Source organism: Protopterus annectens, chromosome 9.part0 (assembly GCF_019279795.1).
Source record: "Protopterus annectens isolate FY-2018-M chromosome 9.part0, PAN1.0, whole genome shotgun sequence".
NCBI lineage: Eukaryota > Metazoa > Chordata > Ceratodontiformes > Protopteridae > Protopterus > Protopterus annectens.
Window position 1 is genome coordinate 1418779890 of NC_056743.1, and position 27083 is coordinate 1418806972.

At 41.0% G+C, this 27083-nt stretch overlaps 1 protein-coding gene across 1 annotated transcript in view; it reads left to right on the forward strand.

Annotated features, from left to right (window-relative positions):
• CNNM4 (cyclin and CBS domain divalent metal cation transport mediator 4) overlaps positions 1 to 27083 on the forward strand; it is a 1037549-nt gene that overhangs the window by 390481 nt on the left and 619985 nt on the right. The gene's annotated exons all lie outside the window — the stretch shown is intronic.

Consider the following 27083-nt stretch of genomic DNA (forward strand, 5'->3'; position numbering starts at 1 on the left):
GCTCATTGCAGGCTACAGGGAATCCAAATTTATCCATACCTGGACGACTGCCTGATACAAGCGGACAGCAAAAGCAAACTGACAAAAGACTTACAAAGAGTCATTTGCTCACTACAAGCCCTGGGATACACAGTCAATTTAAAAAAGTCAAGACTGATACCATCCCAAACAAGAACATTCTTGGGTGCGGAATTGGACACAGTAAAACAGATGGCATTCCTAACTGCAGAAAAACAAGAACAACTCCCTCTTTACTTCTTGGCATTAACAAAACAGAACAAACTAACAGCAAGAAAAGTACTGCAGGCCTTGGGCTTCATGGCATCATGCATAATCCTGGTCCCCCATGCCAGACTGCATATGAGAAAGCTGCAGTGGTACCTAAAGAATTTATGGTCTCAACACAGGCACAGCTTAGAAACCGAAATCCCACTAATCCCATGCCTGAAGCAAGAGTTCCTATGGTGGGCTCAAGCATGCCAGTCAAACACAGGCTTGCCTTTCCACAAATTCCAAGCAAGCCAAACCATCACAACGGACGCCTCAGATCTAGGCTGGGGGGCACACATGCTGGACAAATGCATACAAGGATTATGGACTCCAGACCAGCTGCACCTGCACATAAATCAAAAGAAATGCTGGCAGTAAAACTAGCAATCCAGAATTTCAGACCATTCCTCAAAGAAGGCCATTTAATGATAAGGACAGACAACACCACAGTCATGTGGTACATCAACAAACAGGGAGGCACTCATTCATACCCCCTATGCAGAATGACTCTGGACCTTTGGAATATGGCTCTGAGCTACAACATCCAGTTACAGGCAATATTTGTACCGGGAAAAGAAAACATCCTAGCAGACATGTTAAGCAGAACTACCTCGGATGCTCACGAATGGATGCTACACCCGGACATCTTCAAGGCCATCACAAAGAAATGGGGAATGCCACAAATAGACCTATTCGCATCCCCACTCAATCACCAGCTCAAGAAATTCTGCACAAGGACATACCACCCACTAGCATGGAAGGTGGACTCTCTATCCTTCAGTTGGAAAGGCCTGACAGCATATGCATTTCCACCTCTTCCTTTGATGCACAAGGTACTACTGAAAATCAAAGAGGAACGTCCAAGGATAATTCTGATAGCTCCAAACTGGCCAAGACAACACTGGTATCAATTGCTGAGGAGCATGTCTCGGGGGAGGACATGGACACTACCCCTGATGCCTTTGATGTTAACTCAGAACAACTACAACATCATGCATCCAAACCTAAAAACTCTGCAACTGACTGCCTGGAACATCACATAACAGCAACTAACCCAGACTTATCCCAAAGGGTGAAAGACATTATCCTTGAAGCCCGCAGACCTTCAACAAGAAGGAACTATGCAGGAAAATGGAAAAGGTTTGTCATTTGGAGTACTGAAAGAGGAAAAGATGTGTCAAAGATAGACATTGCTAACATCCTGGAGTACTTGGCAGAGCTTCTACATACAGGCCTGTCCTATTCCTCCATCAAGATACATGCATCAGCTATTTCTGCAGAATACAGCTTGATCCCCCTGTCTTCTCACATCCTCTACTCAGGCAGTTCCTCAGAGGAATCAAGAATGTAAAGCCTCCTAGGAAACCACCATTACCAGCATGGGACTTGAACTTTGTGCTAGAAAAATTGACACTCCCTCCATTTGAACCAGCAGCAACAGCAGATCTTCAACACCTATCATGGAAAACTGCTTTCCTACTGGCAATTACTTCAGCAAGAAGGGTTTCGGAACTACAGGCCTTAATGGCAGTACAACCCTTCCTAATCTTCCATCAAGATAGAGTGTCCATGAGAACTAATCCGACATTTATGCCTAAAGTGGTATCCAGAGTGTCTCTAAACCAGGCAATCCACCTACCTACCTTCTTTCCCAATCCACAGAACAGGGGGGAAAGACTGCTGCATACCTTGGATGTACATAGACAGTTACGCTACTACCTGGACAGAACCAAAGGTAACAGAAAAACTGACCAGCTCTTAGTAGCCTATGCAACAGGAAGGGAAGGAAAAGCAATTTCAAAACAGACAATCTCTAAATGGATAGGAAATTGCATAAGATTCTGTTACTCCTACCATGGAAAGCAAATTCCACAGAACATAAGACCTCACTGTACAAGGGCTACAGCCACTACCACAGCTTTCTTACGAGGAGTGGCTACCAAGGACATTATTGAGGCAGCTACTTGGACCTCCGTGCATACATTTGCCAAGCATTACAACTTACCTCTATATTCTAGATCCCGAGCAGGGTTTGCCACTGCTGTTTTGCAAGGGATCCTAACTACACCATAATTCTTCTTCCTCCTCCCCTAGTTTGGCTATGGTATTCTACCCATTTGTTATGACTGCAGATGCATCCTTGAAGGACATAGTACAGTTTTGTACCTACCATAAATGTAGATGTCCGAACAGGATAGCATCTGCAGTCAGGATTACCCACCCTCCTTCCCCTCTGTGATACTCCTAGGGTATTTACCCTCCTCATAGCTAGCTAGGGGGGATCTCTTATGGTGTATTTGTTTGTATATATGTACATACATGCTTATTTTTTGTGTTTGCCTACTATTTTTTTTGGAAACATTGGCATTTATCCAAAATTTTGTTTTCCAAGAGGGCAACTGGCATCTGGGGCAAGAAACACTGAGGAAAATGGCGTCGGCTGATGCCTTTATACCCGAAGACCAGGAAAGATGACGTCAGGTGAAGTGCGACACCAGCCGAGGCCAGACCCAGACTTTGGAATCCGGCCGACCGAAGGGCTGCCTGACGACAGGACAACCCATTTGTTATGATTGCAGATGCTATCCTGTTCGGACATCTACATTTATGGTAGGTACAAAACTGTACTTTTTCCCGCCTTCCTCGACTAGTTTAGACCAGTTTACAGGCATTGCTGTATTCTGGGCTGTGGTGTAGTTCCTGTGTTGTCCATTACCTTACTTGGATAGAAGGAAGTTTCTTTGCTCACCAATGGGAGTGGGGAGCCTTGCGCAGCCTACCTGTCCTTGGGGGAAGTGACCTCAGCACAAGAAGCTGTAGTAATTGGTTGTTTGGGACCATTTCCAGCTCTTTTGTAGTTCACTGCTTAAAATCCGCGTTTGCACGGCTTTGCGCGGTCGTACGCATAGCGCAGCGCCGGTTAAGCAAGGTTAAACTTTTTCTGGCTCCGCCAAGTCTGTTCTTCAAATTTTCCCTTAAGGAAGCTCTACTCTTAGTATAACCAGACTACTCACTGTATTATAAGCCTAGCACTTGTTCTCAATACTTCTCTACTAAGTAAGCACTCTCGTACTAAGTAAAGCACTACATCTACTTACCACCCCTGTGAATACCCACTTCCCTTAAAGGTATACCACTCCCTTATACTGTTCTAGCATGTTGAGTGGTAGATTACTGGCGTCGTCTCCAGTTCAGCTGGTCAATCAGGGCATCTTGAGACAATGCTACAATTGTCTCATGTACACAGACAACCCTCTCCTCCTCCCAACAAACACAAATACATGTGAGAGATGCAACTATATAGCCAAAATGGAGGCTGAACTCTCTCAACTCTGGGCTGGCATGACCAGACAGGAGGAGATGGCAACCACACACACAACAATCCCAGTCCCACATAGACCCACCACAACTGCAAACCAAACACATAAAAACACAAAGACCTACTCGGAGGCTCTAATAAAAAACTTACCAAAACAACAGAGGCTCCCAAAGCAGACATCCAAAAATCCACCACCTCAAAACAAAACACATGCAACACATACTTCAATAAATCAGTGTGTCGACCAATCGCAGCCCTTGAGGCCAAACACCTTGCCTGATACACTAGTAATAGGTGACTCCATAGTCAGACACACTGATGTCCCACTGACCAGGCTGAACAAGGAGAAGGTGACTGTGAGCTGTCCATCAGGAGCTAGGATCCGCCACATAACACACGCACTCAGGTAACTCCAAAGCAAGTACAAATATGACTCCGTCATTGTCCATGCTGGTGTGAATGACCTGAGACGTACCTCCCTGGACTACATGAAAAGAGACATAGAGGAGCTCTCCGATTATGTAGCCCAGGCTGGTATGACCCTGACCCTGAGCAGCATCTTGTCCTCACCAAGAATGATACCACAATATAAAGACAAGATGATCAGCTTTAACAATTGGCTCAAGTACTGGTGTCATTCTAAGGGGATCCATTGTCTGTCTGCCTGGGATGATATGTTGGAAAAGCCATGCTGCTTCGCAAGGGATGGCTTACACCTGTCACCACTGGGCTTCCGGATATTGGCTAAGACTCTTGCCACCCCCATAGTGCCTTTTTTAGGCAAGGCTCAAAAGACAAACCCACCTCCTTAGAAAACAAAAATGGAAAAAAACTAAGGGTAATGCTGCTCAACGCCAGAAGTCTAAATCTCAAGATGCAGGCACTTGATGCACTCCTCAGCATGGAGAACATCGACGTCTGTGCAGTAACTGAAACCTGGTTCAAGGCTCCTGAGAGCACCCTAGCGCTACCAGGCTATACCTCGTATCATGCTTTTCGGCCCCAAAACCCGGGCCGAACCACAAAGGAAGGGGGAGTGTCCATATTCATAAAGGACACCCACACCTCCAGGTTAGTAGCAACACATGAAGCATCAGAGACCATACAGGTGCAACTAACCATAGGCAAAACTGCTATACAACTGGTAGCATGTTACAGACCACCCTCCCAATCTCAAGAACCCCACTCAGCCTTCCTGAAGACATTGGAGGATATGAATGTATCACAAAATACCATCATACTGGGAGACTTCAACTACCCAAACATAGATTGGGTACATTATTCTAGCCCTAATACCCTAGCCCAAAGGTTCCTGGAATTCATAAATTCAAATGCACTGGAACAACTAGTCACCTCTCCCACTAGGGGAGATAATATACTAGACCTGATCATCACAAACATGGGGACAAAATGCTCCACACCGGAAGTATACCCCTCACTAGTGAGATCTGACCACAAACTAATCACCCTGGATATACATATCCCACCTCCACCCCCAGCACAAGACCACAGTGAAAAACTTCTCAAAAGCAGACTTCACTCTTCTTAAGACTGAGATGGTATCCTTTAAGCCTACTGTGCCAGTGGATACCACATCCCACAATGCCGAATCCTTCACAAATGCTTTCTATGGACATCTCCAAGAATGCATGGATCATGCAATCCCAAACAAATCCAAGTCCCTCTCCACCAAATGTAAGCGTCCTGTCTGGTGGACCTCAGCCATAAACAAATTGTATAACTAAAGAAGGAAGCTACTGCACATCAGAGCGAAATCCCATGAAGGGAAGACATCTCTGATCAACATTAGCAGAAAACTACGTTCTCTCATAAAACATCCAAGGCAAACTTTGAGAGAAAAATCGCTAAGGACACTAAAGATAACCACAAAGCCTTCTTCAGCTATGTTAGAAACCTGGGTGGAAACCCTCAGATATGCTCAGAGTTGGTTCACAACAACAAAAAATACACTGAACCCACAGATATTGCTAACATTCTGGCTGACAGGTTCAGTGCAAATTTCTCGCCTCCTTCACCCCCAAAAGAAGAAATACTTATTCCAGCTGAATGTAATCTCCCTGTCATCTCAGATGTCCAAGTGAGAACCGCCCTAAACAAAGCAAAAAACACAGCATCAATGGGTCCTGATGGTATCCTGGGGTGCGTGTTACGTGAACTCCAAGAGGAGCTAAACCCACACATAAAAATGCTATTTAACCTTAGCCTTACTTTGGGATATGTACCTGAACACTGGCGTACAGCAACAGTGGTCCCACTCCACAAGGGGGGTGCCTCTACAGACCCTGGAAACTACCGTCCCATAAGCTTGACTATCCTGGTCTGCAAAGCTATGGAAAGAATCATTATGGAACTCATAAACGGAGACATAGGGGACCTACAGACGCTTGAGCCCAGCCAGTTCGGCTTTGTAAAGGGCAGATCCTGCCTTTTAAACCTCGTTGACTTTTTTGAAACAGTCACTAGAGCAATTGATGAGGGCAAAGCAGTCCATACAGCATACCTGGACTTGGCTAAGGCCTTCGACACAATACCCCACTCAGGCATCATAGATAAGCTAAACAGCTTAAAAGTAAACCCTTATGTCACTAGATGGGTTGCAAACTGGCTAAAGGACAGAACCCATAAAGTTAAAATCGCTGGAGCAATGTCAGACTCAAAGCCAGTCACAAGTGGTGTCCCACAGGGATCTGTCCTGGGACCCCTCTTGTTAGGCATTTATTTCTTGGATGTTAAAGCAAACATGGGAGGGCTGTGGCTGACAAAGTTCGCAGATGACTGCAAACTAGGCGCCATAGTCGATACACCAGCAGATACACACATCCTACAAATAGGCCTCACTGAAACGGACAACTGGTGCCGTAGTCACGGCCTTAAACTAAATGCCAAAAAATGTATAGTCATCCCTTTTGGAAAAAACAAAGTACCCACAAATTATCACATAGACAGCAACCCACTGAGTATGGAAAAAGTAATCAGAGACCTAGGGACCGAAGTAGACAGCGACCTCTCATTTGACACCCACATTGCCAAAGTGGTTAGAAAAACATTCTACCTTGCACACCTCATCATGAAGGGTTTCACATCCATATCCAAGGATGTCATTGTACCCCTATATTCCTCTCTCATCAGACCCATGATTGAGTACAATGCCCCATTTGGTATGTACCTCAACCGGCACTTGCAACAGCTGGAGAGACCACAAAAGTACCTCACCAAAAGGATCAAGGGTCTCCAACATATGTCTTATTCTGCCAGACTAAAGAAACTTCAGCTCTATTCAGTAGCATATACCGCCTGCTCAGAGGTGATCTCTGCCTGACGTACAAGGCCATGTCCAATCAGGATCTGATGGACATGCTCCACCTCAAAAAATCCAAATCCATCAGGACCACGAGAGCTAAAGACTTAAACCTCGGCACAAGTATAAATAGGACATGCTGGAGTGATAGATTCATAACCCAGAGGCTTCCCATGCTTTGGAACAGGATCCCAGTTCGTATTAGGTAGAGCCCCTCACTGACTCTCTTCAAGAGAAATCTTGATGAGTGGATGGGAGATCGTAAGTTTACCCCAGGGGTCACATCTGTGTCACTGCTAGACAGGGGCACAGTAAACTAATTCTATTATATAAGGGGACCCTTCACTGTGTCACTACTAGACAGAGGCACAGTATTCTAGATTTATTCTGTACATTTTTGTACCATTTCATGGGGTGGCAAAAGCCACATCACTATGGCTAGGCTTACAAATGCCCCAGGGCAGATAGCCTAGTACTATACTATGAAACTATTAATATCTTTACAGTGAAAACAGTTATAACAAGGGACAGTGCCAGATTACTTCTTATACCTATTGTTGACCTTCCCTATTCTCATATCTTTAAAGCACAGATACTGTTTGATTCTTTTCTCTCTTATATGTAAACCTAGGTCCTATACCTACAGTCTCATTAACTTCCTGATTGGAGTTCAAAATAGTCCAATTTTTTTCTAATAGTTTGTTGCACTGTTCTTGTATGTCTATTGTATCTCAGTGAAATTGTAAAGATATTAATAGAGATTTATTTTTTAAACGCCCTATTAATCAAGAAACATTTGTATTTAAAGCATCGGGTATGTGTACTTTTACTATGGTGGAGTTTGGTGTACTTTGAAATCCTTTAACTATCCAGGAGTGTATTTTGTGTTGTAACTGGGAACTATGCCAAGTCCTACACTAATGCTTTTTACAAACACCTCTATAATTGCATTGATACGGACGTACCTGATAGGGCCAGAATGGGCTGTTCAAGGAGGAGCAAACCTGCCTGGTGGACAATTGCCATTTAACAGGCTTTATAATAAGAGGAAGAAGTTGCTCTCCAAAATTAGGAGGGAGCTTGCCCTAAATTGGAAGCACTCCCTCCTCGGCTTAAACAAGCAAGTGAGACTTCTTGTGAAGTCCGCCAAAGCGAACTACAAATCCAAATTAGCATACTCAGCTAAGAAAAGCCATAAGGTGTTCTTTAGTTACATCTGTAGCCTGAAAGGCAAGACCCAGATTTGCAACAAACTGATAGTTAATGATACCACATACACCGAGCCTGTGGATAATAAACCTGTTAGGTGAGTGAACTTCACTCCCCTGTCCCCACCACACATACTCCATGACATTCCTTCCACCTGTCCCCCACCGTGTGCCTCTAGAGAGCAGGTCATAAATGCGCTCTTTAAGGCCAAAAGCACAGCATCTTTGGAATTTGATAACATCCCAGGCTGTGTCCTACATGGGCTCCAACAAGAATTAGCAACACCATTGGGTACTCTTTTCAATCATAGTCTAAGCATCAGCTTCATCCCAGCTGAATGGAAAACAGCCAACATTATCCCCTTGCACAAGGGTGGTGCTTTCACTGACCTTGGGAACTATGGACCTATTAGCCTGACTAGCCTTATCTGCAAGTCCATGGAGCGAATCATCATGGCCCTTGTCAACAAATATATAGGTAATCTCTAAACACTTGACCCTACTCAGTTTGGATTTGTCAAAGAGAGATCATGCCTGCTAAACCTGGTGGACTTCTTCGAGACAATCACCAGAGTTCTGGGTGAGGGGAAAATTGTGCATACAGCCTACTTGGACTTGGCCAAGGCTTTTGACACTATTCCCACCTCAGGCGTTAGTGACAACCTCACCCACCGAGGTATCTGCCCTTATATCATTAGGTGGGTCACTAGCTGGCTCACCGATAGAAACCATACAGTCAAAATAAGGGAATCCACCTCCAACAGCCGACTTGTAACCAGTGGTATTCCACAAGGATCAGTCCTGGGACCACTACTGTTCGGAATCTATTTCTCTGAAGTACAAGCAAAAACTGAATGTCCATGGCTGACAAAATTTGTTGACTACTGCAAACTGGGAGCGATCATAGAATCCCCAAACAATGTTAACATCCTACAGGACAGTCTTACACAAACAAATGATTGGTGCCAAAGTCACAGCCTTAAACTCAATGCAAAAAATGTATTGTCAGTATTTTCTGTAAGAGCGATGTTCCTGCTAACTACCACATCAGTAGAAACACCCTAAATATGCACTCAGTGGTGAGAGACCTGGGCACGCAGGTTGACAGCAACCTTACCTTTGATCACCATATCTCCACAGTTGTAAGAAAGGCATTCTGTATTGCTCATCTCATAAGTAAGGGCATTGACTCCAGAAAAAAAGAAGTTATAACCTCCCTGCATTCTTCCTTCATCAGGCCAATAATAGAGTACAACACCCCTTTTAGTATGTACCTTTTCAGGCACCTCCAACAATTGGAGTGACCACAAAGTTCCTCAGAAGGAGAATTCAAGGTACTCAGCATCTGCCCTATGTGGATCGGCTGAAATCACTGCCACTTTACTCCATTTCATACAGACTACTCGGAGGCAATCTCTGACTGTGCTTTATTGGAAATGCTGCATATCCATAAGTCCAGAGGCTCACGGGTTACTCGCTCTAAATACCTTAATCTGGTATGTGACATTAATAGAATATGCTGGAGGGACAGGTTTGTCTCCCAGAGGTTACCGTACCTGTGGAACAGACTCCCACTTCATGTCAAGCAGAGCACCTCTTTGGCCCTCTTCAAGTGCAGTCTGGATGATTGGATGGGTAACCATAAATTCACCCCAGGGGTTCCACCTGTCCCTCTCTCGGACAGGGGACAATAGGTGCGATTGTGAAAGTTATTAATTTATTGCATTTATTTTTAAAGTAAAGGAGGTATGGCATATGCGTGTGTATGTAGCTGTATCTATTAACTACTACGATTTCTTAGGTAGTTCATTTCAATAAAAGCTCTTTTAAATGCACAACCTTTGTAATGCCTGTTTAGTCATTTTGATTGTATATGTGCTTAACACTATATTTGCTCATTTGAGATGCTTTCCTTTTAAGTTGTTTGTTGAAATGCTCCATACTTATTTTAGCATTATGTAAAGACTCAGACTGTCACAGCCTGTACTGTGCGACTGGGATAGGAAAGTAGTAAGATCCCTTTGTCAGGCAAGCTACATCTAGAATGAAGCATGCATTTCTGAGTTTTTTTTTTTTTTTTTAGGGTGCAGGAGGCTGCAGTACTGGAGAAAGTACAGAGGAAGTAACATCTGAAGAGAGGCTAAAGGGGTTCAACCTTTTTACATTAGAAATGAGTCAGCAGGGTTATGTTTATACGAGGCACTTTTGGATTACATTGGAAAGGAAGTAAGAACAAGACTGGAAAGAAGGACATTGGTTCATGGCTTAAGTAGTGTATACTAGGCTAATGACCACAGGAGCCTTTATAAGCCTAGCCGTACATCCAAAACATATCCAACAAGTTTTCGTACCTCAGATATTATTTTAAGGGGTATATGTAAGCTAGGGCATAGGTCGTCAAGCAATTACAGACTGACTGTGTCCATTAGAGACATAGATGCCACACCGGACAAATTTCTTATTTTCTATTTGTTGATGAAGGTTGCGCTTGAATAGGTTCAAGGAGGAACTCTGCTTCATATAGATGGGAAGCCTGCTCTAGAGAAGGAGTGTTCTCTAAGAGATTTATCTGTTGCTCCTTGTCCTGTTTATGTTGCAAGCAAGATTTAAGTCCATGAATAGGGTAGCTCTGGTGCTGTTTGTTTTCCGTATTTGCAAGAGGTCCATCAGAGTGGTATTGAGGATACCTTTTATGCCAGACATAGATCACACCTCAGTCGTCTATAGGAGCTAACATGACCATCAGATCCAGAGCGTCAATAATAAAAAAACATGCACGGAAGCAACTGCACGGCTCAATAGGAAATCCAACACAACAAAAGGAAGAGCCAGCAGAACATGACCCAATAAAAAACTTTTATTGGTAAAAATACCATGTAAAAAATTAAAGCAGAGAGTATTGCACAAACCGGTTTCGGCTGGTAAACTAGACACAGCCTTCCTCAGTGTGAAACAAGCAACTTCAAAGCTGAAATTAAATACACTGCAAACAAACATGATTGGATAAACCTAGAGCTTGTCATTTAAACCTGGTGGGAATAAACCACCTAACTTAATAATCCATTTTTTTTCTTTAGAGTTTAATAACGAATGCCAACCTGTTTTATTCACTTTTTTGCCATAAATAATATCAATAATAGTGAAGTGAAAACTAGCTGTGGAATGTGTTTGCTGATGTTTGTATAAAGCATTGTGAATTCTGCCTTTTTTAATATTACTTATGTGCTCCGAGATCCTTAATCTTAATGGTCTAGATGTTTGACCAATGTAGAATGCACCACATGTACATGTGGCTAGGTAAACTACCCAATCGGAGCTACAATTAGCAAAAAATTTTATGTCATATACAGTGGCAGAATTTCTACTAGTAAATTCTTTTGTTTTGGAAACTTTATTGCAATGAGTGCAATGTCCGCAAGGATAACAACCAACAGGTATGCTGCCAGTAAGAGTGGTTTGTATTGGTTCTGGGAGACTGTTGTCATGCACATGTTTGTAATGGTTGAAATGACTGCCCAGATTTCTGCCTTTCCTAAAAAAAAAAAGGCACCGTTCAGGAACAATATTAGACAAATCATTGTCTTACAATAATAGATTCCAATGTCTATTAACACTCTGGATAAGGCTATCCGAATTCCTGTCATAAGTAGTGGTGAATCTAATAGGTTGATGAATAGGTTTTTCAACATTCTTATATGCCAATAAGTCATCCTTATTCATATGGTTAACTTGATTAATAGCATCAAAAACATGCCCCATTTTATATCCCCTGGACCTGAAGCGTCTGGTTAGATCCCTGCTTTCAGCTTGAAAGGAAGACTCATCAGAACAGATACGTTTCGACCTTATGAATTGAGATTTTGGAATATTCTTAGCAATATGTGGGGGATGAAAACTGGAGGCATGTAGAATGGTGTTATATTCTGGATGTTTCCTATGCACAAGGGTCCCCAAAGTATGATCAGATAACCTATTAACAGATACATCAAGAAAAGTAATGTGATTATGATCATAATGTAAGGCAAACTCCAAACCCCATTTGTTGTTGTTAAGATATGTTAGAAAATCAAACAAGCCTGCAAGATCCCCCTTCCATACAGCCCAGCAATCATCAAGGTAACGTCTCCAAATATCAAGTTGTTCCAAATAAATGTTATTATTGCTGTTATATATAAGATCATTCTCAACATAGGCCATAAAGAGGTCCGCATAAATGGGTGCAAAAGAAGAACCCATGGCGGTACCTTTGGTCTACCAATAACATATATCCTGATAGAAGAAGACGTTATTGGTTAATACATATGATGCCATATCTAACAGAAATTCATTAAAGTCTGAGGAATACAAACCAGAGCTATTAAGCCAAAAGGCCAAGGCCTCTAAACCACCAGAATGGGGAATGTTGGTGTACAGTGCACTTACATCGAAAGTACACATGCGCCAATCCGGCTGAAGTTGTGTATCAGAAATGATTTGTAAAAAGTTAGTGGTATCACGTAATCTTGAGCGGATGGAAGAGAGTAAAGGCTTCAATTTGCTAGTTAAGAAAAGAGATAAAGGCTCTGTAATGTATCCCCTACCTGAAACAATGGGTCTGCCCGGTGGATGTCTGGGGTCCTTGTGAACCTTTGGCAAAAAATAAATGTATTGATTCGAGGAATCCCGAACCAAAAGTTGATGCATGGTGTCATTATCAATTATGGAAGCGTCCTTAGCATGGGACAAACATTCTTCAATTTCCTTTTGGAATTTAGATGTAGAATTGATGACCATCCTTACATAATATTTTTCATCAGATAGTTGTCTCATGGCTTCCTGGTCGTAATATTGCCAATCAAAGACCACAACAGCACCACCTTTATCCGCTGAAATAATCACAATGTCATGATTTTTTTTGTAAATCAATAATTGACCTTTGTTCAGATGCAGAGATGCTATTATTTTTAATGCTGAATACTGACCTGGCATAATGTAAATCTTTGCGAATATTATTCTGAAACTGTAGGACAACAGGATGCATAGGTGGAGTAAATTGTGATTTGTGATAAATGAATTTATCTGAAAACCCAAAATCATTATTAGTATGTCCAAAAAACATTTTTAAATTCAACAATCTACAAAAGGAAACAACATCCTGTGCAAAGGAATCTTCGGCAACAAAGAAACCGGGAACAAATGTTAACCCTTTATTCAAAATAGTTACTTCTGATTGTGACAAGACATGGCTAGAAAGGTTTAAAACATTGTTATTAGGAGAAGAATCTAATCCTTCATCACTAATTGTAGTAATCCTTGTATACCGCTTGTGACCTTTGTGCTTTCTGCCACCTCTTTTGTATTTATTCCTAAAGGGACCCCTGTTGAGCTAGTTTTCACTTCACTATTATTGATATTATTTATGGCAAAAAAGTGAATAAAACAGGTTGGCATTCGTTATTAAACTCTAAAGAGAAAAAATGGATTATTAAGTTAGGTGGTTTATTCCCACCAGGTTTAAATGACAAGCTCTAGGTTTATCCAATCATGTTTGTTTGCAGTGTATTTAATTTCAGCTTTGAAGTTGCTTGTTTCACACTGAGGAAGGCTGTGTCTAGTTTACCAGCCGAAAACGGTTTGTGCAATACTCTCTGCTTTAATTTTTTACATGGTATTTTTACCAATAAAAGTTTTTTATTGGGTCATGTTCTGCTGGCTCTTCCTTTTGTTGTGTTGGATTTCCTATTGAGCCGTGCAGTTGCTTCCGTGCATGTTTTTTTATTATTGACGCATTGATTTCTTTATAACATGCTGGAAGCCTGACCTTACAAGGGCTTTGTTTTTCTAGCCCTTATATTTATTTTTTCATTTATACCAAATTTGGATTACCTATCGCTTGTATATCCATTTATCTTTATACCGACGACTATTCACTTGCTCGTGTGTGTTTAAAGAAGTTTTTTGATTTGGGTCCAGTTTGGATCAAACAAATACTTTATTTTCAGCTCTATTAACTAGTTGTTGGAATTCGCTGTTCTGGATTCATCATCTTAGAACCATTTGGTCGCATATATTGTTTATGGCCACTGGTTAAGTCTGCAACTTACATTTTTAGAAGCCTGCCTACTGTGGCTACTAATCGGCTGTTTACTGCCTTTCGCATTCAGGAAGTGCCACTTTGACTGTTACTGCCTCTCGTACACAGGAAGTGCCGGGTTGTCTGTTACGCTCCCTCTTTACTTGCCGTTGGCGTGGCCTTGGTGCGGTTTGTCGATTCACTTCAGGGATTGCTGCTTCCATCTTCGTTATTTTTCCATGTGGGTACTGTTTTCCAACTACTGGGTTCGATTTATGACAAGCAGATGGTTCTTTTTTACTAATGTGGATTATGACACGTTTGGATATACGACATTGATTGCCTCAGTTTGTACGGCCTGTTGTATTTACACCGGGTTGGCCGTTGATATCTTCTGGATCATTTTACAGTGGCGATTGGCTTGAAACCATTCAGTGCTATCCTGATGCTGAGTATATTGGTTTACTTATATTTTTCATAGCCAGCATTTAGGCGTTTGGAATATATGCCATGATTCTTTGACTGTCATACCCTCATTTTGGTGGAACTATTTGTTTATATACTTTTCATTGGACTAATAACCCTTTGTATTTATTCAACGAACGGGGGAGATATTTGAGTTCCTTGCAGTCATTGTTTCATAACTTTTAACTAACCCTTTATTATGTGTTTACAATATTGGCTGTGCTATATTTTTTGAGATCATGTTGTCGTTTTCATTCTAGCACATGGTACCAAATGGTCTGTTGGCTCTGTGTCGATTTACCTGATGGACAAATTGAACTGGGACATTGAATATTGTATTCATTATTTAAACCTTATATAACCAATATTAGGTTTTGGTTAAGTCTGTTCTTTTTGTTAATCAGTCTTTAACAAACATATAGCTGTATGACTGATCTTTCCTCTTGGTACTTGCTGATGTACCACAGTTATTGACTTCTTATGATTATTCAGATTTTGTTACCATCTTCAATAACATTTGAATTATAGATATATTTTGTATAGAATATTCTGATATTCATAACAAGCATTGTATTGTACTGATAGGGTTTCAGATTTTTTAGATTTTACTATATCTGCATAATAGATATCCAGTTTTTCACTTTATATCAGCACTATTTTTCTTACAATATAACTGTTTTATACCAGCATACCTGTCATATGTAGGGGTTTGTTTCAATCTACACTCTGAGGCTGTTACTATATCAGTGGTATTTTTATTACATTGGGCTTTGCCCCCACAGTGTGACCACTGTTGATATGTATTTTTTCTTGGCTAATATTGCTCATTAGATCATACTATATTTGTATATTAGCCATTTAGTCTATCAGTTTTATATTAGCCCTATTTTCTACATGTAACTGCTTTATCCCAGCACATTTGACCTGTAAATGGGTCTGTCTTATCTAATATTTTGAGGCTATTGCCATATTAATGGTATTTTTGGGGTTTAGCCCCCACATTGTGTTCATTGTGCCTTACATTTTATATGTTAACACTGCTTAGGTATGCAGTTATTGTATACCACAGATGACCTTTTTTCATCACACTGACATCATTCAGCCCCCACATTGTGTCCATTGTGCCGTACATTTTATATGTTAATACTGCTTAGGTATGCAGTTATTGTACACCACAGATGACCTTTTTTCATTACACTGACATCATTCAGTGTTTTACTTGTATGATTCTTTGGTCTTTTTCTAATTTGAGGGACCCTTTTGCTGCTTGCTTCCCTGGTCATACGGTCAACCTCTGTGATTCTATTTAAATTTTGATCCACATTATTTTGTGGACATTAAGTTTGGGTTTCTGGATATTTCAAGGACTTTATCTACCTTTGTTGTTCTGATTGATTATATTTGTCGATCCTCCATATTGCACAATTGGTATTAGTTCAATTTATGAGACGTGGTCCATTTATTCTGGGTCCATTATTGTCTCTTTTGTGACGTAGCCTTTGAGCTAGTATTGTCTATCTCTATCCAGTCCCATTCTATATTAGTCCTATGGATCTCCTCAGTCTAGTTTCAGGTCTATCCTCTGATAGGGAAGTCCTTAGGGTCTTTGGACTGGGATCCAATACCAATGATCAGAATTTGGATGTCCCTATGGGTTCTGAAACCACTTGTAATTTGGCATTTGATAAATTACATAAACATCTTAGATCATTAAGATCTACCATTTGGCATGCGGAATTATTCAAAGCATACATTGCCAAAGACATCACCCCACGAGGGTTAAGAGTTAGGATTCAGCCCCTGGTGGCAGATATTGATGAAGACCTATCACAGGAATGGGCTGGTATTCAACATCAAGCCAGTATGTCTTTTGTTAAGGCTCTAAACAAATTTTATGAGCGTGTGATCGACAAGGAAGTCAATATTGTTTTAGGTCTGGCTAATGACCTTAAACCTTTTGAGAATGAAAGCTTTTTTTCCAAACAACTCAATAAGGTAGTCTCTGATATGAATAATCTGGAAACCCAACTTAAGTCTAAGAAAATTCAAAAGTTTAATAGGGACTTGGCCGATTATCAGGGTAGCAATCCATTTAGTTCTACAAAACATGTTAAATTTAATGTACAGCACAGTCGGCCCTCTAAGAGAAAAAGACCGAAATCTATATTGAAGAACTATATTTCTGATACTGGCTCTTCTACGGATGAGCCATCATCTGGTCTTGAGAGTGAACTACGGACCGCATCAGGGTCACCCCTACCCAAAAGGGCCTCAACAGGGGTCCCTTTAGGAATAAATACAAAAGAGGTGGCAGAAAGCACAAAGGTCACAAGCGGTATACAAGGATTACTACAATTAGTGATGAAGGATTAGATTCTTCTCCTAATAACAATGTTTTAAACCTTTCTAGCCATGTCTTGTCACAATCAGAAGTAACTATTTTGAATAAAGGGTTAACATTTGTTCCCGGTTTCTTTGTTGCCGAAGATTCCTTTGCACAGGATGTTGTTTCCTTTTGTAGATTGTTGAATTTAAAAATGTTTTTTGGACATACTAATAATGATTTTGGGTTTTCAGATAAATTCATTTATCACAAATCACAATTTACTCCACCTATGCATCCTGTTGTCCTACAGTTTCAGAATAATATTCTCAAAGATTTACATTATGCCAGGTCAGTATTCAGCATTAAAAATAATAACATCTCTGCATCTGAACAAAGGTCAATTATTGATTTACAAAAAAATCATGACATTGTGATTATTTCAGCGGATAAAGGTGGTGCTGTTGTGGTCCTTGATTGGCAATATTACGACCAGGAAGCCATGAGACAACTATCTGATGAAAAATATTATGTAAGGATGGTCATCAATTCTACATCTAAATTCCAAAAGGAAATTGAAGAATTTTTGTCCCATGCTAAGGACGCTTCCATAATTGATAATGACACCATGCATCAACTTTTGGTTCGGGATTCCTCGAATCAATACATTTATTTTTTGCCAAAGGTTCACAAGGACCCCAGACATCCACCGGGCAGACCCATTGTTTCAGGTAGGGGATACATTACAGAGCCTTTATCTCTTTTCTTAACTAGCAAATTGAAGCCTTTACTCTCTACCATCCGCTTAAGATTACGTGATACCACTAACTTTTTACAAATCATTTCTGATACACAACTTGAGCCGGATTGGCGCATGTGTACTTTCGATGTAAGTGCACTGTACACCAACATTCCCCATTCTGGTGGTTTAGAGGCCTTGGCCTTTTGGCTTAATAGCTCTGGTTTGTATTCCTCAGACTTTAATGAATTTCTGTTAGATATGGCATCATATGTATTAACCAATAACGTCTTCTTCTATCAGGATATATGTTATTGGCAGACCAAAGGTACCACCATGGGTTCTTCTTTTGCACCCATTTATGCGGACCTCTTTATGGCCTATGTTGAGAATGATCTTATATATAACAGCAATAATAACATTTATTTGGAACAACTTGATATTTGGAGACGTTACCTTGATGATTGCTGGGCTGTATGGAACATATCTTAATAACAACAAATGGGGTTTGGAGTTTACCTTACATTATGATCATAATCACATTACTTTTCTTGATGTATCTGTTAATAGGTTATCAGATCATACTTTGGGGACCCTTGTGCATAGGAAACATCCAGAATATAACACCATTCTACATGCCTCCAGTTTTCATCCCCCACATATTGCTAAGAATATTCCAAAATCTCAATTCATAAGGTCGAAACGTATCTGTTCTGATGAGTCTTCCTTTCAAGCAGAAAGCAGGGATCTAACCAGACGTTTCAGGTCCAGGGGATATAAAATGGGGCATGTCTTTGATGCTATTAATCAAGTTAACCATATGAATAGGGATGACTTATTGGCATATAAGAATGTTGAAAAACCTATTCATCAACCTATCAGATTCACCACTACTTATGGCAGGAATTTGGATAGTCTTATCCAGAGTGTTAATAGACATTGGAATCTATTATTGTATGACAATGAATTGTCCAATATTGCTCCTGAACGTTGCCTTTTTTCTTTTAGGAAAGGCAGAAATCTGGGCAGCCAATTTAACCATTACAAACATGTGCATGACAACAGTCTCCCAGAACCAATACAAACTACTCTTACTGGCAGCATACCTGTTGGTTGTTATCCTTGCGGACATTGCACTCATTGCAATAAAGTTTCCAAAACAAAAGAATTTACTAGTAGAAATTCTGCCACTGTATATGACATAAAGTTTTTTGCTAATTGTAGCTCCGATTGGGTAGTTTACCTAGCCACATGTACATGTGGCGCATTCTACATTGGTCAAACATCTAGACCATTAAGGTTAAGGATCTCGGAGCACATAAGTAATATTAAAAAAGGCAGAATTCACAATGCTTTATACAAACATCAGCAAACACATTCCACAGCTAGTTTTCACTTCACTATTATTGATATTATTTATGGCAAAAAAGTGAATAAAACAGGTTGGCATTCGTTATTAAACTCTAAAGAGAAAAAATGGATTATTAAGTTAGGTGGTTTATTCCCACCAGGTTTAAATGACAATCTCTAGGTTTATCCAATCATGTTTGTTTGCAGTGTATTTAATTTCAGCTTTGAAGTTGCTTGTTTCACACTGAGGAAGGCTGTGTCTAGTTTACCAGCTGAAACCGGTTTGTGCAGTACTCTCTGCTTTAATTTTTTACATGGTATTTTTACCAATAAAAGTTTTTTATTGGGTCATGTTCTGCTGGCTCTTCCTTTTGTTGCATCAGATCCAGAGGACACAAATTAACTGAGCTGTGGGAAATTTTTTTTCTTCAGAAAGAGTGATCAACATATAGAATCATCTGTATTAATAGTAGTTAGAAGTCAAGACAGCTGAGTCATTTAAAAAAAAAGCTTGCATTTCCTGGAAGCAGCATCACTGAAGCAGAGTAGCTGGTCTCTTAGTTTTCTTTTACCAGCTTATTTGTATTCTGTTTTGAGAACTAAGGGAAAATCGATAAGAATTAAGAGGTGGTTTATTCGATGAAAATGGGCTACTAGTTCTGGCTGGTTCCATGCTATACAAGGATTTTACCCTGATAGTGCCACAGATAGCCTGGCTTTGATTGGTGACCCAGACATTGTAGGAAACAATGAAGGCGCGACGGAAATGTATAGCGGAGTGCTGGCTCATCCATCCTATGAGATGGTTGTTGACTGAGTCTCGCAGCAAGAACTCTACCTGGAAGAAGTTCCGGTACATAGCCCCTGCATTTGGTATTCAAGGGGTGTAAGCTTGACAGGTAGTGCACAAGCATTCTAGCTGGGATCCATTGGTGTGTTGAAGTGTGCTGTTGCATTTGTCCTATTACTACCCTTGCACTACACTTAGTGGTCAGATAGATGGGGGATGGTAGTGGTGTTCGAAGCATACAAAAGTCTCATAACCCATCTGGATGATGATCATGACCCCCCCCCCCCCCCCGTTTGTCTCTTCCTACTTCCAGTGCATTAGGACAAAGGCAGTTAAGAGGAACAATTGGGTCAGTAGGGGATGGGAGCTTTATAATTACTGGAGGTTGTGACAGAAAAAAACAGAGTAAATGAAACTGTCTTGTATAGAGATGAGCAGTTGGAATGAGATACGCACTAAGACGCTCTGTTTTTTAGTCCCTAGGGTTAATTGTAAGATGCATCTTCAGATTCTGTAACTGTTATGATGGATTTACAAGGGTCATGGTATTTGCACAGGCTCTGTGGGAGAATATTAGGCAAGCATATTCCATTCTGAAAATATGGAGATGTGATGTTGTCCAATCTCACCTTTATTCTCACTGATGGTTTAGATCCAATCCTTCAGATCCATCTTCGCCTTTACCAAAGCTCAAAACCTTCAACAAGCTCGTGGCACTCTCCCTATCCCAGAATGCTCCTCACCATTACCTCAAATCTCGTTTGCCTCTCATGAAGATCAACGCTTTTTCAACAGCTCTGGACTACGTATTTTATTCATTACGAATTTAATAGGTTTAGTTTAAATATTTTTCGTTTCTTATATTTATAATTTCTTCCTTTTTAAAGCTCGTTTTTAGTTAGAGGGCTTCATTTCCTACCCTCTCATCATGCTTTTTCCTAATTAATCTCTTCCAATTAATCGTTAATCCCTTTCCTGTTCCCTTTAATGTTAAAACTTAATTGTTTAGCCTTGTAGTGTGTCCACTGTCTTAGAGGACACTTAGTTATTTAAAAAAAAAAATATTGATCTTTGAAGTGTAGTGTTTTTTAATAGCTACTTAACGTCTGTTTAAGTTAGAGGGCATTTAGTCTGTTTATGCTTGTCACAGAAACACGATAATAAGCTGTTAGGTTTTGAAAAATGTGTGGATTGTGGAAAGATGCCCCTCAGTGATGCACATGCGTTCTGTGTGTATTGTTTGGGGCCATTGCACCTTCAAGAGTCTTGCTCCATATGCCACGGTTTCAATCAAAGAGCATTATTGGAGTGTAAAAATGAACTTATTCTGAAAAGGTTATTGAAATCCCCCTTTTCAGAAGCTATTTCTGAAAGACCGGAGTCCTCAAAATCAAGCCACTCTGACAAGCCTACCAGATTGGACAAATCTGATAGAGCTTCCTCAGCTCCAAAGCCTACCTTGGAGCCAAGGGAAAAAATACTGAGGATATCTTCTCCTGCTCCTTCTTCATTGGAGCAGACTCTGACCAGATCCAACAAGGAGCTGGATCAGCCAAGACTTTCCACTCCAATCTTTTCGGTTCCAGCAGAGTTTTTGATATGGAACCTATCCCCTACTTTGGATCCAGATTCTCCTTGGCTCCATTCTCCAGTTTTGGCAAAGTCTTTAACCCCTTCAACCTGGTTAACCAGGAGTCTCTCTGATGAAGATGTAGATTGGGTGGTGCAGAGACACCTGAAGACACCGGCCTTGGCTAAGATTTTATTGGATCCAAACTCAAAGGTATTGGATCTAACAATTTCCCAATCCTCTGTGCATATTCCTCCTCCAATCCGACCTTGTGCTTTAGAGCTGGAAGATTCTGAGATTCTGCTTGTGTCAGGGTCAAATCCAAAGCCAAAGGCTCTTTGGATCCAACATTGGCTCTGAGTTCCTCTGCTCTTTCAGAGCAGGAGGACTCTAGGAGCCGATTCTCCATCATCGGTGCTGGGGATCGGATCAGACAGTTGTTTGATCCAATCCTGCCTCTCGGGGCTTCAGCGCAAGTAAGTTCAGCTCTTATCTCGGTTTTGGGACAGCTGTCTTCTGGTCATTGGGTTCCATTGGCTCCAACTTTTTTCCTCTGATCCAGGGATTTCTTCGGACCGGGGTGGGGGGGGCTTTGAGATTATGAGGAGAGTACTGTCTCCACAGACACAAACACAGGATACTCAGGCACTTCCTCCCTTCTCTCAGCTGGTGCCTTTGCCTGTTCATGTTACCCATCCACAGGGACATAGAGACTCAAGGCCTCAGGATATCCTGCAAGAGACTTTCCCCTCTTCCGACACTTCTCCAGATTACCTCTCTGAAGAAATCCCTTGTAAGAGTAGTTGCAAGAGGAAGCACCTGGACTCACCAGAGGAGTCAGTCACTTCAGACACTGACCTCAGTGAGGTAGAAGGGCACCCTGGTCACCTCCTAAAGATGTCACCTTTGGAAGTCTTAAAACAGAGAGGTGTCTGGTAGTCCAGCTCCCCTTCGGCTGAGGAGTCAGTCTATCTGAAGGCCTTTGGGTCTCGCTCTTCCACCTCTTGGGTGACTTCGCCTTCCGATGATCTTATTGATTTAATCTCTCGGAAGGCGTGGGAGATCACATATACCATAGAACCCACTCCTAGGAGGCCAGATAAGTACATTACTTCCCCAAATGACAAAACGTTTCTATCCAAAGGTGTAGCTGTAGATGCTGTGGTCATGGCAGCAGCCACTAAAAAGGAACTCTCTGAAATTAGTTCCTCTATCCATCCTTCTAATAAAGATTCTAGGACCATGGATAGATATGGGAAGAGTGCCCTCTCTTCAGTGATCTTTGCTTTTCAGTCACTGAACTAACCTGTGCCATTTCACAAGACTGCAGAGAGATCTCTTAAAAGTACTATCAGATACCCTCCAAGGAGTTGTAGCTGCTGAGTCCACAGATAAGATAGCCTCACAGCTCGCTACCCCAAACTCTGTAACAAACTCATCAATGAGGCTAATTTCTAATGCAGTAGCTGGAGCGAGTAAGGCAGCAGGTTCAGGTATTCTTCTTAGGAGGCGGGCCTGGATACGCCTTTGTGATTTTGTGGAGCCCTTCATGCTTTCCTTCATTAATGCCCCATTTGATGTCTCTTCTGTGTTTGGGCCCGAAGTAAAAAAAAAAAACACTCAGTAAGTGTGAACAAGAGGGCAAGACTTCATCTGCCATTGGAGTATGTTTTTCCACTCCTACTAGACCCTTTCCCAAAGGACAAAGAGGTAGTGGAAAGATGTGGTTCAGGAAATCTCATAGGTCTTTCCCAGCCACACAGGGTGAAAGCCCCCCCCCCCCGAGGCAGAGGTGGGGACAATGGAAGATGCCATCCAAGTGGCAGAGGAGGCTCGCAAAATCAGGGGTCTAGAGAAACTTTCTTTTGAAGGCCGTTTCAGAGCTCCTGAAGGGAGGCCCGATTGTCCACCTCTGGAGGCAATCAGGGGTGATTATCTCTGCATCTTCAAGCCTGGCTAGACTTAAACGACAAATGGGTGCAAAGAATAATATCCAGAGGTTACATTATCCCCCTTTCTCTTTAAGTTCCCGAAAACACAAGAGTTCCTGATGTTCCAGCCATTCAAATGGAACAAGCAACCTTAGCAATTTCAAAGTTGCTAAACAAGAGTCATCCAAGAAGTCCCCTCAGACCAGAGAGGCTCTGGAACTTGAGCAAGATTCTTTTTAGTCCCAAAGAAAATGGGGGACTGGAGGCCAATCTTTGATCTCAGAAAATTAAACAAATCAATGCTGCGGTAGCGTTGTCTCCTCACAGTAAGACGCTGTCCGGTTCGATTCTCAGCTAGAGCGTCTTCTGCGTGGAGACATGCGTGAATGGGCGTACCTTCGTTGAAGGTTGTGCGTCAGGGCTGGTAACTCGGCGCATAAAAATCAACTACCAGTCATTAGCGGACTGGAGTTCCACTGTGGAGACCCCTAACCGGGAAAAGCCGAAAGACAAGAGTAAAGAAGAGCAAGTTCTGAATGGTTGCGCTGCAGTTGATACTTGCATTTCTGGAAAAAGACAAATGGATGTGTTCTGTAGACCTCCAAGATGCATACTACCACATAAAAATAGTCTGTTGAGGAGGCATTTTTGCTTCCGGATAGGAGCCAGTTATCAGTTTTGGGCTGTGCCCTTTTGGTCTCACTGCAGCCCCCAGAGTGTTCAACAAGTGCAATGGCAGTAGTGGTGGCTTACCTGAGCCAACAAGGATTCCGGGTGTTTCCATATCTAGATGACTTGCTCGTAACCACCCCGACCAGGCATCTTCTATTACAGGCCAGAGAGACTACATTACAAACCTGTTCAAATCTAGGTGTTAAAATAAACTATGCAAAATCTGCTTTAAAACCCTCTCAGAAATTGAATTTTATAAGAGCAGAGTTAGACACACAAAGGATGATGGCAAGTCTTACTCCAGAAAGAATACACACTTTACAACATCAGGCAAAGAGTTTAGTAAGGAAGAAATGAGTACCTGCCAGACTTGTACTTCAGGTAGTTTGGCATGATGGCAGCTTCAGTTGTTCTGGTACCAGTGGCGGCTGGTGACTTCAAATCAAAGGGGGGGCTGCAGGAGACAGCTGAATGGGTGGGGTCAATGGGAAGGGGTGTGGCCAACTAGAAAGGGGGGGAGCTATGCTCAAAACCACAAAAAACGAACTAAATACACTGCCGTGGGTGCCAAACCATCATTATGAGAGTCCAATCAAGACAAAATGAAGTGTAGAAGAATAAAAATATTTCAATGCATTGGCTGCAAGACAGCTTACTTAATATCTAGATGGAAACAAAAAGGTTGTGAGGCATGAAGAAATAAAATTACTTTAAATACATTAATGGAATGCCAGTCAAAATCAAGTATAAGAAAAACAAGCAGCACTCAACTCAAACCACTTCTTGCACTGCAGTTCTAATTATAATTTATATTCAGCTTTATTAAAGTACCAAGTAACATGCTGAAAGTAGAAATCTCTGATGCCCCCACTTGTAAAAATGTTCCTTCTCCAAAAAAAGACCTGCTGCCTGACAACTATCTACTTATTTCATGGGGAAAACATGATCAAAGTAAAAAATGAAAAGCAAACAAGAAATAAGCTCAAGATACATTGCTTAAAAGGATTACTGCACAGGTTATGGACCACACGATTGGCATTCTGTTTAGTTTACAGGTAAAGCCTGCAGAGATGACTGGAAGTCTCCAAATGTAATGAGCTTCTTAAAATAATGTAATCCTGTCCTTTATTACAAATACTGTCATATGCATTTCAATACCAAAGGCTTATACATTATCTAGTTAAGTATTCTCTACATGGCAACAACAGAAAGGCTTTCAATGTTGGCAATTCTTTAACAGTATGCTTATTAAAGCTTGCTTGCATCTTACAATCTCAGCCAAGCTCAACTGATGGTCATTAAAGTATTGCTACTTAAACACAGAGCAACAGGCACTGAGTAATGAGCATAAATCAACAGTACAAAAAATATGACAGAAACCAGACCATTCTGCAAAAATGAAGGACAGATGAAAAGCTACTCCGGTACTTGTGTCTACCTTGGATGGGGGGATACCCTGCACATTTACACTGCATAACTACTCCTTGCCTTGCTTCGACACATCCTACTCCTGTGTGTCTACCTTGGATGGGGGGATACCCTGCACATTTACACTGCATAACTACTCCTTGCCTTGCTTCGACACATCCAGAGTCACTACATGGGGGAGTGGGGTGCAACAAGTATGTCACAATTTGAAATGTCTCTGGCTGACTGTGATGACCCTAACACATTTGTCATACCTCTCAACCTCAAAGCAAGAAATCTGGACAAAGCCATACAAAGAAGTGGGACTTGGCTGACTGATGACCCTAACACATTTGTCATACCTCTCAAACTCAGAGCAAGAAATCTGGACAAAGCCATACAAAGAAGTGGGACAAAGGCCCAAACACATAGCAATTTTTAAAAATATTGCTCTTATAAACTTAGAAAGATAATAGAATAGGTCTTGCATTAGTATGAATTTTCTGAATGGTATGAAATCTGAAACTCAAATGTCTGTCATTTTCTAACTTCAGTCTTTAATGATTTGTCACTAATTTTCCAAAAAACACAATTTTATGAAAAATGGACCAAAAATGTGATGTAAAAATATAAAATAGCCACACAATACAGCTGGGAACCTGTCAAAGAAGGGACACTTTAAATATTAGTACTGCTAACTTGAGCAGCTGACAAAATAAAATAATCTACATGCATTTCTAAAATAAAAAGTAATCTATAACTATGATTACAGTTATTTCTTAATTGTAAATCCTCCATGTTTTCTTCCAAAATTGTTATTTTGCGGAGGGATTATTAGGGGAAGAGCAACATTTTGAGCCAAAATCAGGGACAGTTAAGAGGTTTGGCTATGGCTAATTCTATAAAGCAATTTGCTTTGCATGTATGTACCTCTCAACCTGTTAATGCAGTAAATCTGGACAAGGCCAAATATATTGGGAACATATAAACAGTACTAAAAATTGCTCTTGTATAAACTGAGACAGTTGATAGAACAAGTCTTACTTTAGCGTGCATTGGTTATGAAGTCTGAAACTCAGTGTGTCATTTAGTGACTTAATTCCTAAATGATTTGCCACAAATTTTATGAGGAACAAACCAAAAATGAGAAGCAAAATCTATTCATTCTTTGAAAATCTGGACAGTTGGGAGGTATAGTTCAGCTGGGGCTGTCTAAGTTTGCCACCCTTCCCCCTCACAAAATCATGATCAAATGGAGCCTCCTCCTGCAGCCATTCCAGTTATCCCATTACTTGGCTATTTCACTCCAATTACCATAAACACTAATGCATACTGATTTACTTCCATGATGATTTGGACTTCATTTGAAAGTTTTATTTTGCATTTTATAACACAAACACCAAGCCATCTGCTAAACAAACTTAGCATTAAAACTTCTCCGCCCTTGAAACTCACATTCATTGAAACAGCATTGAAACCAACATTCAAAGAAAATACATTTTACCAGTGGCAGATAAAGATTAATTCTGGGCTGTTTTCAAATCATAGGCCCCTTGCATATGAAACACGCATATGCTCTTTGATACACCTTCCTATTGTTTTGAATATTTTTCCAGTAAACAATGAAACAAAATGCATGCACCAATAATGACAAAACTGCCCAATTCA